Below are 15,706 nucleotides of genomic sequence, written 5' to 3'. Positions count from 1 at the left end.
AATGACGATGGAACACTCAAATTGCGTCGATATTCAATACATCGGCCTCCAGCCGACTTGTCTCCAAGGGTCTCTTGCTGCCTCGCGCACCATATGATCCTTCTCCTGTGAGTCTAGATTTTCCAATCCGACGCAAAAATGATAGTTAATTGTAACGTTCAGGGCCTTCTAATGACGATGGATCACTCAAATTGCGTCGAGATTCAATACATCGGCCTCCAGCCGACTTGTCTCCAAGGGGATATCGCTGCCTCGGGCACCACATTGTACTTCTCCTGTGAGTCTAGATTTTCGAATCCGACGCAAAAATGATAGTGAATCGTAACGTTCAGCGCCTCCTAATGACGATAAAAGACTCAAATTGCGTCGCGATCCAATACATCGGCCGCCAGCAGACTTGTCTCCAAGGGTCTATTGCTGCCTCGGGCACCTTACGGTCGTTCTCCTGTGAGTCTAGATTTTTGAATCCGACGCAAAAATGATAGTTAATTGTAACGTTCAGGGCCTTGTAATGACGATGGAACACTCAAATTGCGTCGAGATTCAATACATCGTCCTCCAGCCGACTTGTCTCCAAGGGTCTGTTGCTGCCTCGGGCAGCTTATGGTCGTTCTCCTGTCAGTTTAGATTATCGAATCCGACGCAAAAATGATAGTTAATTGTAACGTTCAGGGCCTCCTAATGCCGATGGAACACTCAAATTGCGTCGAGATTCAATACATCGGCCTTCAGCCGACTTGTCTCCAAGGGTATATTGCTGCCTCGGGCACCTTATGGTCGTCTCCTGTGAGTCTAGATTTTCGAATCCGACGCAAAAATGATAGTTAATTGTAACGTTCAGGGCCTTGTAATGACGATGGAACACTCAAATTGCGTCGAGATTCAATACATCGGCCTTCAGCCGACTTGTCTCCATGGGTCTATTGCTGCCTTGGGCACCTAATGGTCGTTCTCCTGTGAGTTTAGATTATCGAATCCGACGCAAAAATGATAGTTAATTGCAACGTTCAGGGCCTCCTAATGCCGATGGAACACTCAAATTGCGTCGAGAATCAATATATCGGCCACCAGCCGACTTGTCTCCAAGGGTCTATTGCTGCCTCGGGCACCTTATGGTCGTTCTCCTGTGAGTCTAGATTTTCGAATCCGACGCAAAAATGATAGTTAATTGTAACGTTCAGGGCCATGTAATGACGATGGAACACTCAAGTTGCGTCGAGATCCAATACATCGGCCTCCCGCCGACTTGTCTCCAAGGGTGATGCTGCCTCGGGCACCTTATGGTCGTTCTCCTGTGAGTTTAGATTATCGAATCCGACGCAATAATGATAGTTAATTGTAACGTTTAGGGCCTTGTAATGACGATGGGACACTCAAATTGCGTCGAGATTCAATACATCGTCCTCCAGCCGACTTGTCTCCAAGGGTCTAATGCTGCCTCGGGCACCCTATGGTCGTTATCCTGTGAGTTTAGATTATCGAATCCGACGCAAAAATGATAGTTAATTGTAACGTTTAGGGCCTCCTAATGACGATGGAACACTCAAATTGCGTCGATATTCAATACATCGGCCTCCAGCCGACTTGTCTCCAAGGGTCTCTTGCTGCCTCGCGCACCATATGATCCTTCTCCTGTGAGTCTAGATTTTCCAATCCGACGCAAAAATGATAGTTAATTGTAACGTTCAGGGCCTTCTAATGACGATGGATCACTCAAATTGCGTCGAGATTCAATACATCGGCCTCCAGCCGACTTGTCTCCAAGGGGATATCGCTGCCTCGGGCACCACATTGTACTTCTCCTGTGAGTCTAGATTTTCGAATCCGACGCAAAAATGATAGTGAATCGTAACGTTCAGCGCCTCCTAATGACGATAAAAGACTCAAATTGCGTCGCGATCCAATACATCGGCCGCCAGCAGACTTGTCTCCAAGGGTCTATTGCTGCCTCGGGCACCTTACGGTCGTTCTCCTGTGAGTCTAGATTTTTGAATCCGACGCAAAAATGATAGTTAATTGTAACGTTCAGGGCGTTGTAATGACGATGGAACACTCAAATTGCGTCGAGATTCAGTACATCGGCCTCCAGCCGACTTGTCTCCAAGTGGATATCGCTGCCTCGGGCACCACATGGTCCTTCTCCTGTGAGTCTAGATTTTCGAATCCTACGCAAAAATGATAGTGAATTGTAACGTTCAGCGCCTCCTAATGACGATAGAAGACTCAAATTGCGTCGCGATCCAATATATCGTCCTCCAGCCGACTTGTCTCCAAGGGTCTATTGCTGCCTCGGGCACCTTATGGTCGTTCTCCTGTGAGTCTAGATTTTCGAACCCGGCGCAAAAATGATAGTTATTTGTAACGTTCAGGGACTCCTAATGCCGATGGAACACTCAAATTGCGTCGCGATCCAATACATCGTCCTCCAGCCGACTTGTCTCCAAGGGGATATTGCTGTCTCGGGCACAATTTGATCTTTCTCCTGTGAGTCTAGATTTTCGAATCCGACTCAAAAATGATAGTGAATTGTAACGTTCAGCGCCTCCTAATGACGACAGAAGACTCAAATTGCGTCGACATTCAATACATCGTCCTCCAGCCGACTTGTCTCCAAGGGTCTATTGCTGCCTCGGGCACCTTATGGTCGTTCCCTGTGAGTGTAGATTTTCGAACCCGACGCAAAAATGATAGTTAATTGTAACGTTCAGGACCTCCTAATGCCGATGGAACACTCAAATTGCGTCGAGATTCAATACATCGGCCTCCAGCCGACTTGTCTCCAAGGGTCTATTGCTGCCTCGGGCACCTTATGGTCGTTCTCCTGTGAGTTTAGATTATCGAATCCGACGCAAAACTGATAGTTAATTGTAACGTTTAGGGCCTTGTAATGGCGATGGGACACTCAAATTGCGTCGAGATTCAATTCATCGTCCTCCAGCCGACTTGTCTCCAAGGGTCTAATGCTGCCTCGGGCACCGTATGGTCGTTCTCCTGTGAGTTTAGATTATCGAATCCGACGCTAAAATTATAGTTAATTGTAACGTTTAGGGCCTCCTAATGACGACACAACACTCAAATTGCGTCGATATTCAATTCATCGGCCTCCAGCCGACTTGTTTCCAAGGGTCAGTTGCTGCCTCGGGCACCATATGATCCTTCTCCTGTGAGTCTAGATTTTCGAATCCAACGCAAAAATGATAGTGAATAGTAACGTTCAGCGCCTCCTGATGACGACAGAACTCTCAAATTGCGTCGAGATTTAATACATCGTCCTCCAACCGACTTGTCTCCAAGGGTCAATAGCTGCCTCGGGCACCTTATGGTCGTCCTCCTGTGAGTTTAGATTACCGAATCCGACGCAAAAATGATAGTTAATTATAACGTTCAGGGCCTCCTAATGCCGATGGAACACTCAAATTGTGTCGAGATTCAATACATCGGCCTCCAGCCGACTTGTCTCCAAGGGTCTATTGCTGCCTCGTGCACCTTACGGTCGTTCTCCTGTGAGTCTAGATTTTCGAATCCGACGCAAAAATGATAGTTAATTGTAACGTTCAGGGCCTTGTAATGACGATGGAACACTCAAATTGCGTCCAGATTCAATACATCGTCCTCCAGCCGACTTGTCTCCAAGGGTCTGTTGCTGCCTCGGGCAGCTTATGGTCGTTCTCCTGTGAGTTTAGATTATCGAATCCGACGCAAAAATGATAGTTAATTGTAACGTTCAGGGCCTCCTAATGCCGATGGAACACTCAAATTGCGTCGAGATTCAATACATCGGCCTTCAGCCGACTTGTCTCCAAGGGTATATTGCTGCCTCGGGCACCTTATGGACGTCTCCTGTGAGTCTAGATTTACGAATCCGACGCAAAAATGATAGTTAATTGTAACGTTCAGGGCCTTGTAATGACGATGGAACACTCAAATTGCGTCGAGATTCAATACATCGGCCTTCAGCCGACTTGTCTCCATAGGTCTATTGCTGCCTCGGGCACCTAATGGTCGTTCTCCTGTGAGTTTAGATTATCGAATCCGACGCAAAAATGATAGTTAATTGCAACGTTCAGGGCCTCCTAATACCGATGGAACACTCAAATTGCGTCGAGATTCAATACATCGGCCACCAGCCGACTTGTCTCCAAGGGTCTATTGCTGCCTCGGGCACCTTATGGTCGTTCTCCTGTGAGTCTAGATTTTCGAATCCGACGCAAAAATGATAGTTAATTGTAACGTTCAGGGCCATGTAATGACGATGGAACACTCAAATTGCGTCGACATTCAATACATCGGCCTCCCGCCGACTTGTCTCCAAGGGTGATGCTGCCTCGGGCACTATATGGTCGTTCTCCTGTGAGTTTAGATTATCGAATCCGACGCAAAAATGATAGTTAATTGTACGTGTAGGGCCTTGTAATGACGATGGGACACTCAAATTGCGTCGAGATTCAATACATCGTCCTCCAGCCGGCTTGTCTCCAAGGGTCTAATGCTGCCACGGGCACCATATGGTCGTTATCCTGTGAGTTTAGATTATCGAATCCGACGCAAAAATGATAGTTAATTGTAACGTTTAGGGCCTTGTAATGGCGATGGGACACTCAAATTTCGTCGAGATTCAATTCATCGTCCTCCAGCCGACTTGTCTCCAGGGTCTAATGCTGCCTCGGGCACCTTATGGTCGTTCTCCTGTGAGTTTAGATTATCGAATCCGACGCTAAAATTATAGTTAATTGTAACGTTTAGGGCCTCCTAATGACGACACAACACTCAAATTGCGTCGTTATTCAATTCATCGGCCTCCAGCCGACTTGTCTCCAAGGGTCAGTTGCTGCCTCGGGCACCATATGATCCTTCTCCTGTGAGTCTAGATTTTCGTATCCGACGCAAAAATTATAGTGAATAGTAACGTTCAGCGCCTCCTGATGACGATAGAACTCTCAAATTGCGTCGAGATTCAATACATCGTCCTCCAGCCGACTTGTCTCCAAGGGTCTGTTGCTGCCTCGGGCACCTTATGGTCGTTCTCCTGTGAGTTTAGATTTTCGAATCCGACGAAAAACTGATAGTTAATTGTAACATTCAGGGGCTCCTAATGACGATGGAACACTCATTTTGCGTCGCTATTAAATACATCGTCCTCCAACCGACTTGTCTCCAAGGGTCAATAGCTGCCTCGGGCACCTTATGGTCGTCCTCCTGTGAGTTTAGATTATCGAATCCGACGCAAATATGATAGTTAATTATAACGTTCAGGGCCTCCTAATGCCGATGGAACACTCAAATTGTGTCGAGATTCAATACATCGGCCTCCAGCCGACTTGTCTCCAAGGGTCTATTGCTGCCTCGGGCACCTTACGGTCGTTCTCCTGTGAGTCTAGATTTTCGAATCCGACGCAAAAATGATAGTTAAATGTAACGTTCAGGGCCTTGTAATGACGATGGAACACTCAAATTGCGTCGAGATTCAATACATCGTCCTCCAGCCGACTTGTCTCCAAGGGTCTGTTGCTGCCTCGGGCAGCTTATGGTCGTTCTCCTGTCAGTTTAGATTATCGAATCCGACGCAAAAATGATAGTTAATTGTAACGTTCAGGGCCTCCTAATGCCGATAGAACACTCAAATTGCGTCGAGATTCAATTCATCGGCCTTCAGCCGACTTGTCTCCATGGGTCTATTGCTGCCTTGGGCACCTAATGGTCGTTCTCCTGTGAGTTTAGATTATCGAATCCGACGCAAAAATGATAGTTAATTGCAACGTTCAGGGCCTCCTAATGCCGATGGAACACTCAAATTGCGTCGAGATTCAATACATCGGCCACCAGCCGACTTGTCTCCAAGGGTCTATTGCTGCCTCGGGCACCTTATGGTCGTTCTCCTGTGAGTCTAGATTTTCGAATCCGACGCAAAAATGATAGTTAATTGTAACGTTCAGGGCCATGTAATGACGATGGAACACACAAGTTGCGTCGAGATTCAATACATCGGCCTCCCGCCGACTTGTCTCCAAGGGTGATGCTGCCTCGGGCACCTTATGGTCGTTCTCCTGTGAGTTTATATTTTCGAATCCGACGCAATAATGATAGTTAATTGTAACGTTTAGGGCCTTGTAATGACGATGGGACACTCAAATTGCGTCGAGATTCAATTCATCGTCCTCCAGCCGACTTGTCTCCAAGGGTCTAATGCTGCCTCAGGCACCCTATGGTCGTTATCCTGTGAGTTTAGATTATCGAATCCGACGCAAAAATGATAGTTAATTGTAACGTTTAGGGCCTCCTAATGACGATGGAACACTCAAATTGCGTCGATATTCAATACATCGGCCTCCCGCCGACTTGTCTCCAAGGGTCTCTTGCTGCCTCGCGCACCATATGATCCTTCTCCTGTGAGTCTAGATTTTCCAATCCGACGCAAAAATGATAGTTAATTGTAACGTTCAGGGCCTTCTAATGACGATGGATCACTCAAATTGCGTCGAGATTCAATACATCGGCCTCCAGCCGACTTGTCTCCAAGGGGATATCGCTGCCTCGGGCACCACATTGTACTTCACCTGTGAGTCTAGATTTTCGAATCCGACGCAAAAATGATAGTGAATCGTAACGTTCAGCGCCTCCTAATGACGATAAAAGACTCAAATTGCGTCGCGTTCCAATACATCGGCCGCCAGCAGACTTGACTCCAAGGGTCTATTGCTGCCTCGGGCACCTTATGGTCGTTCTCCTGTGAGTCTAGATTTTTGAATCCGACGCAAAAATGATAGTTAATTGTAACGTTCAGGGCCTTGTAATGACGATGGAACACTCAAATTGCGTCGAGATTCAGTACATCGGCCTCCAGCCGACTTGTCTCCAAGGGGATATCGCTGCCTCGGGCACCACATGGTCCTTCTCCTGTGAGTCTAGATTTTCGAATCCTACGCAAAAATGATAGTGAATTGTAACGTTCAGCGCCTCCTAATGACGATAGAAGACTCAAATTGCGTCGCGATCCAATATATCGTCCTCCAGCCGACTTGTCTCCAAGGGTCTATTGCTGCCTCGGGCACCTTATGGTCGTTCTCCTGTGGGTCTAGATTTTCGAATCCGACGCAAAAATGATAGTTAATTATAACGTTCAGGGCCTTGTAATGATGATGGAACACTCAAATTGCGTCGAGATTCAATACATCGGCCTCCCACGACTTGTCTCCAAGGGTCTGTTGCTGCCTCGGGCACCTTATGGTCGTTCTCCTGTGAGTTTAGATTATCGAATCCGACGCAAAAATGATAGTTAATTGTAACGTTTAGGGCCTCCTAATGCCGATGGAACACTCAAATTGCGTCGAGATTCAATACATCGTCCTCCAGCCGACTTGTCTCCAAGGGTCTATTGCTGCCTCGGGCACCTTATGGTCGTTCTCCTGTGAGTCTAGATTTTCGAACCCGGCGCAAAAATGATAGTTAATTTTAACGTTCAGGGCCTCCTAATGCCGATGGAACACTCAAATTGCGTCGCGATCGAATACATCGTCCTCCAGCCGACTTGTCTCCAAGGGTCTATTGCTGCCTCGGGCACCTTATGGTCGTTCTCCTGTGAGTTTAGATTATCGAATCCGACGCAAAAATGATAGTTAATTGTAACGTTTAGGGCCTTGTAATGGCGATGGGACACTCAAATTGCGTCGAGATTCAATTCATCGTCCTCCAGCCGACTTGTCTCCAGGGTCTAATGCTGCCTCGGGCACCTTATGGTCGTTCTCCTGTGAGTTTAGATTATCGAATCCGACGCTAAAATTATAGTTAATTGTAACGTTTAGGGCCTCCTAATGACGACACAACACTCAAATTGCGTCGATATTCAATTCATCGGCCTCCAGCCGACTTGTCTCCAAGGGTCAGTTGCTGCCTCGGGCACCATATGATCCTTCTCCTGTGAGTCTAGATTTTCGAATCCGACGCAAAAATGATAGTGAATAGTAACGTTCAGCGCCTCCTGATGACGATAGAACTCTCAAATTGCGTCGAGATTCAATACATCGTCCTCCAGCCGACTTGTCTCCAAGGGTCTGTTGCTGCCTCGGGCACCTTATGGTCGTTCTCCTGTGAGTTTAGATTTTCGAATCCGACGAAAAACTGATAGTTAATTGTAACATTCAGGACCTCCTAATGACGATGGAACACTCATTTTGCGTCGCTATCAAATACATCGTCCTCCACCGACTTGTCTCCAAGGGTCAATACCTGCCTCGGGCACCTTATGGTCGTCCTCCTGTGAGTTTAGATTATCGAATCCGACGCAAAAATGATAGTTAATTATAACGTTCAGGGCCTCCTAATGCCGATGGAACACTCAAATTGTGTCGAGATTCAATACATCGGCCTCCAGCCGACTTGTCTCCAAGGGTCTATTGCTGCCTCGGGCAGCTTACGGTCGTTCTCCTGTGAGTCTAGATTTTCGAATCCGACGCAAAAATGATAGTTAAATGTAACGTTCAGGGCCTTGTAATGACGATGGAACACTCAAATTGCGTCGAGATTCAATACATCGTCCTCCAGCCGACTTGTCTCCAAGGGTCTGTTGCTGCCTCGGGCAGCTTATGGTCGTTCTCCTGTCAGTTTAGATTATCGAATCCGACGCAAAAATGATAGTTAATTGTAACGTTCAGGGCCTCCTAATGCCGATGGAACACTCAAATTGCGTCGAGATTCAATACATCGGCCTTCAGCCGACTTGTCTCCAAGGGTATATTGCTGCCTCGGGCACCTTATGGTCGTCTCCAGTGAGTCTAGATTTTCGAATCCGACGCAAAAATGATAGTTAATTGTAACGTTCAGGGCCTTGTAATGACGATGGAACACTCAAATTGCGTCGAGATTCAATACATCGGCCTTCAGCCGACTTGTCTCCATGGGTCTATTGCTGCCTTGGGCACCTAATGGTCGTTCTCCTGTGAGTTTAGATTATCGAATCCGACGCAAAAATGATAGTTAATTGTAACGTTTAGGGCCTCCTAATGACGATGGAACACTCAAATTGCGTCGATATTCAATACATCGGCCTCCAGCCGACTTGTCTCCAAGGGTCTCTTGCTGCCTCGCGCACCATATGATCCTTCTCCTGTGAGTCTAGATTTTCTAATCCGACGCAAAAATGATAGTTAATTGTAACGTTCAGGGCCTTCTAATGACGATGGATCACTCAAATTGCGTCGAGATTCAATACATCGGCCTCCAGCCGACTTGTCTCCAAGGGGATATCGCTGCCTCGGGCACCACATTGTACTTCACCTGTGAGTCTAGATTTTCGAATCCGACGCAAAAATGATAGTGAATCGTAACGTTCAGCGCCTCCTAATGACGATAAAAGACTCAAATTGCGTCGCGTTCCAATACATCGGCCGCCAGCAGACTTGACTCCAAGGGTCTATTGCTGCCTCGGGCACCTTATGGTCGTTCTCCTGTGAGTCTAGATTTTTGAATCCGACGCAAAAATGATAGTTAATTGTAACGTTCAGGGCCTTGTAATGACGATGGAACACTCAAATTGCGTCGAGATTCAGTACATCGGCCTCCAGCCGACTTGTCTCCAAGGGGATATCGCTGCCTCGGGCACCACATGGTCCTTCTCCTGTGAGTCTAGATTTTCGAATCCTACGCAAAAATGATAGTGAATTGTAACGTTCAGCGCCTCCTAATGACGATAGAAGACTCAAATTGCGTCGCGATCCAATATATCGTCCTCCAGCCGACTTGTCTCCAAGGGTCTATTGCTGCCTCGGGCACCTTATGGTCGTTCTCCTGTGGGTCTAGATTTTCGAATCCGACGCAAAAATGATAGTTAATTATAACGTTCAGGGCCTTGTAATAATGATGGAACACTCAAATTGCGTCGAGATTCAATACATCGGCCTCCCACGACTTGTCTCCAAGGGTCTGTTGCTGCCTCGGGCACCTTATGGTCGTTCTCCTGTGAGTTTAGATTATCGAATCCGACGCAATAATGATAGTTAACTGTAACGTTTAGGGCCTTGTAATGACGATGGGACACTCAAATTGCGTCGAGATTCAATACATCGTCCTCCAGCCGACTTGTCTCCGAGGGTCTAATGCTGCCACGGGCACCTTATGGTCGTTATCCTGTGAGTTTAGATTATCGAATCCGACGCAAAAATGATAGTTAATTGTAACGTTTAGGGCCTTGTAATGGCGATGGGACACTCAAATTGCGTCGAGATTCAATTCATCGTCCTCCAGCCGACTTGTCTCCAGGGTCTAATGCTGCCTCGGGCACCTTATGGTCGTTCTCCTGTGAGTTTAGATTATCGAATCCGACGCTAAAATTATAGTTAATTGTAACGTTTAGGGCCTCCTAATGACGACACAACACTCAAATTGCGTCGATATTCAATTCATCGGCCTCCAGCCGACTTGTCTCCAAGGGTCAATTGCTGCCTCGGGCACCATATGATCCTTCTCCTGTGAGTCTAGATTTTCGAATCCGACGCAAAAATGATAGTGAATAGTAACGTTCAGCGCCTCCTGATGACGATAGAACTCTCAAATTGCGTCGAGATTCAATACATCGTCCTCCAGCCGACTTGTCTCCAAGGGTCTGTTGCTGCCTCGGGCACCTTATGGTCGTTCTCCTGTGAGTTTAGATTTTCGAATCCGACGAAAAACTGATAGTTAATTATAACGTTCAGGGCCTCCTAATGCCGATGGAACACTCAAATTGTGTCGAGATTCAATACATCGGCCTCCAGCCGACTTGTCTCCAAGGGTCTATTGCTGCCTCGGGCACCTTACGGTCGTTCTCCTGTGAGTCTAGATTTTCGAATCCGACGCAAAAATGATAGTTAAATGTAACGTTCAGGGCCTTGTAATGACGACGGAACACTCAAATTGCGTCGAGATTCAATACATCGTCCTCCAGCCGACTTGTCTCCAAGGGTCTGTTGCTGCCTCGGGCAGCTTATGGTCGTTCTCCTGTCAGTTTAGATTATCGAATCCGACGCAAAAATGATAGTTAATTGTAACGTTCAGGGCCTCCTAATGCCGATGGAACACTCAAATTGCGTCGAGATTCAATACATCGGCCTTCAGCCGACTTGTCTCCAAGGGTATATTGCTGCCTCGGGCACCTTATGGTCGTCTCCAGTGAGTCTAGATTTTCGAATCCGACGCAAAAATGATAGTTAATTGTAACGTTCAGGGCCTTGTAATGACGATGGAACTCTCAAATTGCGTCGAGATTCAATACATCGGCCTTCAGCCGACTTGTCTCCATGGGTCTATTGCTGCCTTGGGCACCTAATGGTCGTTCTCCTGTGAGTTTAGATTATCGAATCCGACGCAAAAATGATAGTTAATTGCAACGTTCAGGGCCTCCTAATGCCGATGGAACACTCAAATTGCGTCGAGATTCAATATATCGGCCACCAGCCGACTTGTCTCCAAGGGTCTATTGCTGCCTCGGGCACCTTATGGTCGTTCTCCTGTGAGTCTAGATTTTCGAATCCGACGCAAAAATGATAGTTAGTTGTAACGTTCAGGGCCATGTAATGACGATGGAACACTCAAGTTGCGTCGAGATTCAATACATCGGCCTCCCGCCGACTTGTCTCCAAGGGTGATGCTGCCTCGGGCACCTTATGGTAGTTCTCCTGTGAGTTTAGATTATCGAATCCGACGCAATAATGATAGTTAATTGTAACGTTTAGGGCCTTGTAATGACGATGGGACACTCAAATTGCGTCGAGATTCAATACATCGTCCTCCAGCCGACTTGTCTCCAAGGGTCTAATGCTGCCTCGGGCACCCTATGGTCGTTATCCTGTGAGTTTAGATTATCGAATCCGACGCAAAAATGATAGTTAATTGTAACGTTTAGGGCCTCCTAATGACGATGGAACACTCAAATTGCGTCGATATTCAATACATCGGCCTCCAGCCGACTTGTCTCCAAGGGTCTCTTGCTGCCTCGCGCACCATATGATCCTTCTCCTGTGAGTCTAGATTTTCCTATCCGACGCAAAAATGATAGTTAATTGTAACGTTCAGGGCCTTCTAATGACGATGGATCACTCAAATTGCGTCGAGATTCAATACATCGGCCTCCAGCCGACTTGTCTCCAAGGGGATATCGCTGCCTCGGGCACCACATTGTACTTCTCTTGTGGGTCTAGATTTTCGAATCCGACGCAAAAATGATAGTGAATCGTAACGTTCAGCGCCTCCTAATGACGATAAAAGACTCAATTTGCGTCGCGATCCAATACATCGGCCGCCAGCAGACTTGTCTCCAAGGGTCTATTGCTGCCTCGGGCACCTTATGGTCGTTCTCCTGTGAGTCTAGATTTTTGAATCCGACGCAAAAATGATAGTTAATTGTAACGTTCAGGGCGTTGTAATGACGATGGAACACTCAAATTGCGTCGAGATTCAGTACATCGGCCTCCAGCCGACTTGTCTCCAAGGGGATATCGCTGCCTCGGGCACCACATGGTCCTTCTCCTGTGAGTCTAGATTTTCGAATCCTACGCAAAAATGATAGTGAATTGTAACGTTCAGCGCCTCCTAATGACGATAGAAGACTCAAATTGCGTCGCGATCCAATATATCGTCCTCCAGCTGACTTGTCTCCAAGGGTCTATTGCTGCCTCGGGCACCTTATGGTCGTTCTCCTGTGAGTCTAGATTTTCGCTACCGACGCAAAAATGATAGTTAATTATAACGTTCAGGGCCTTGTAATGATGATGGAACACTCAAATTGCGTCGCGATTCAATACATCGGCCTCCCACGACTTGTCTCCAAGGGTCTGTTGCCGCCTCGGGCACCTTATGGTCGTTCTCCTGTGAGTTTAGATTATCGAATCCGACGCTAAAATTATAGTTAATTGTAACGTTAAGGGCCTCCTAATGACGACACAACACTCAAATTGCGTCGGTATTCAATTCATCGGCCTCCAGCCGACTTGTCTCCAAGGGTCTGTTGCTGCCTCGGGCACCATATGATCCTTCTCCTGTGAGTCTAGATTTTCGAATCCGACGCAAAAATCATAGTAATTGTAACGTTCAGCGCCTCCTGATGACGATAGAACTCTCAAATTGCGTCGAGATTGAATACATCGTCCTCCAGCCGACTTGTCTCCAGGGGTCTGTTGCTGCCTCGGGCACCTTATGGTCGTTCTCCTGTGAGTTTAGATTTTCGAATCCGACGAAAAACTGATAGTTAATTGTAACATTCAGGACCTCCTAATGACGATGGAACACTCATTTTGCGTCGCTATCAAATACATCGTCCTCCAACTGACTTGTCTCCAAGGGTCAATAGCTGCCTCGGGCACCTTATGGTCGTCCTCCTGTGAGTTTAGATTATCGAATCCGACGCAAAAATGATAGTTAATTATAACGTTCAGGGCCTCCTAATGCCGATGGAACACTCAAATTGTGTCGAGATTCAATACATCGGCCTCCTGCCGACTTGTCTCCAAGGGTCTATTGCTGCCTCGGGCACCTTACGGTCGTTCTCCTGTTAGTCTAGATTTTCGAATCCGACGCAAAAATGATAGTTAAATGTAACGTTCAGGGCCTTGTAATGACAATGGAACACTCAAATTGCGTCGAGATTCAATACATCGTCCTCCAGCCGACTTGTCTCCAAGGGTCTGTTGCTGCCTCGGGCAGCTTATGGTCGTTCTCCTGTCAGTTTAGATTATCGAATCCGACGCAAAAATGATAGTTATTTGTAACGTTCAGGGCCTCCTAATGCCGATGGAACACTCAAATTGCGTCGAGATTCAATACATCGGCCTCCAGCCGACATGTCTCCAAGGGGATATCGCTGCCTCGGGCACCACATGGTCCTTCTCCTGTGAGTCTAGATTTTCGAATCCGACGCAAAAATGATAGTTAATTTTAACGTTCAGGGCCTCCTAATGACGATGGGACACTCAAATTGCGTCGAGATTCAATACATCGTCCTCCAGCCGATTTGTCTCCAAGGGGATATTGCTGTCTCGGGCACAATATGATCTTTCTCCTGTGAGTCTAGATTTTCGAATCCGACGCAAAAATGATAGTGAATTGTAACGTTCAGCGCCTCCTAATGACGATAGAAGGCTCAAAGTGCGTCGGGATTCAATACATCGTCCTCCAGCCGATTTGTCTCCAAGGGGATATTGCTGCCTTGGGCACCAATTGGTTCGTCTGCTGTGAGTCTAGATTTTCGAATCCGACGAAAAACTGATAGTTGATTGTAACATTCAGGGCCTCCTAATGACGATAGAAAACACAAATTACGTCGCGATCCAATACATCGTCCTCCAGCCGACTTGTCTCCAAGGGTCTAATGCTGCCTCGGGCACTTTGTGGTCGTTATCCTGTGAGTCTAGATATTCGTATCCGACGCAAAAATGATAGTTAATTGTAACGTTCCGGGCCTTCTAATGACGATGGAACACTCAAATTGCGTCGAGATTCAATACATCGGCCTCCAGCCGACATGTCTCCAAGGGGATATCGCTGCCTCGGGCACCACATGGTCCTTCTCCTGTGAGTCTAGATTTTCGAATCCGACGCAAAAATGATAGTTAATTTTAACGTTCAGGGCCTCCTAATGCCGATGGAACGCTCAAATTGCGTCGTGATTCAATACAACGGCTTCCAGCCGACTTGTCTCCAACGGTCTATTGCTGCCTCGGGTACGTTATGGTCGTTCTCCTGTGAGTTTAGATTTTCGAATCCGACGAAAAACTGATAGTTAATTGTAACATTCAGGGCCTCCTAATGACGATGGAACACTCATTTTGCTTCGCGATCCAATACATCGTCCTCCAACCGACTTGTCTCCAAGGGTCAATAGCTGCCTCGGGCACCGTATGGTCGTTCCCCTGTGAGTTTAGATTATCGAATCCGACGCTAAAATGATAGTTAATTGTAACGTTTAGGGCCTCCTAATGACGATTGGACACTCAAATTGCGTCGAGATTCACTACATCGTCCTCCAGCCGACTTGTCTCCAAGGGGATATTGCTGTCTCGAACACCGTATGAACTTCTCCTGTGAGTAGAATTTCGAATCCGACGCGAAACTGATAGTTAATTGTAAGGTTCAGGGCCTCCTAATGACGATGGAACACTCATTTTGCGTCGCGATCCAATACATCGTCCTCCAACCGACTTGTCTCCAAGGGTCAATAGCTGCCTAAGGCACCGTATGGTCGTTCCCCTGTGAGTTTAGATTACCGAATCCGACGCAAAAATGATAGTTAATTGTAACGTTTAGGGCCTCCTAATGACGATGGGACACTCAAATTGCGTCGAGATTCAATACATCGTCCTCCAGCCGACTTTTTTCCAAGGTGTTATTGCTGCCTCGGGCACATTATGATCCTTCTCCTGTGAGTCAAGATTTTCGAATCCGACGCAAAAATGATAGTGAATTGTAACGTTCAGCGCCTCCTAATGACGATAGAAGACTCAAATTGCGTCGGGATTCAACACATCGTCCTCCAGCCGATTTGTCTCCAAGGGTCTATTGCTGCCTCGGGCACCAAATGGTTCGTCGGCTGTGAGTCTAGATTTTCGAATCCGACGAAAAACTGATAGTTAATTGTAACATTCAGGGCCTCCTAATGACGATGGAACACTCATTTTGCTTCGCGATCCAATACATCGTCCTCCAGCCGACTTGTCTCCAAGGGTCTAATGCTGCCTCGGGCACC

This window comes from Schistocerca serialis, unplaced genomic scaffold (genome assembly GCF_023864345.2).
Source record: "Schistocerca serialis cubense isolate TAMUIC-IGC-003099 unplaced genomic scaffold, iqSchSeri2.2 HiC_scaffold_1370, whole genome shotgun sequence".
Taxonomy (NCBI): domain Eukaryota; kingdom Metazoa; phylum Arthropoda; class Insecta; order Orthoptera; family Acrididae; genus Schistocerca; species Schistocerca serialis.
Note: the sequence above shows the minus strand (reverse complement) of the source record.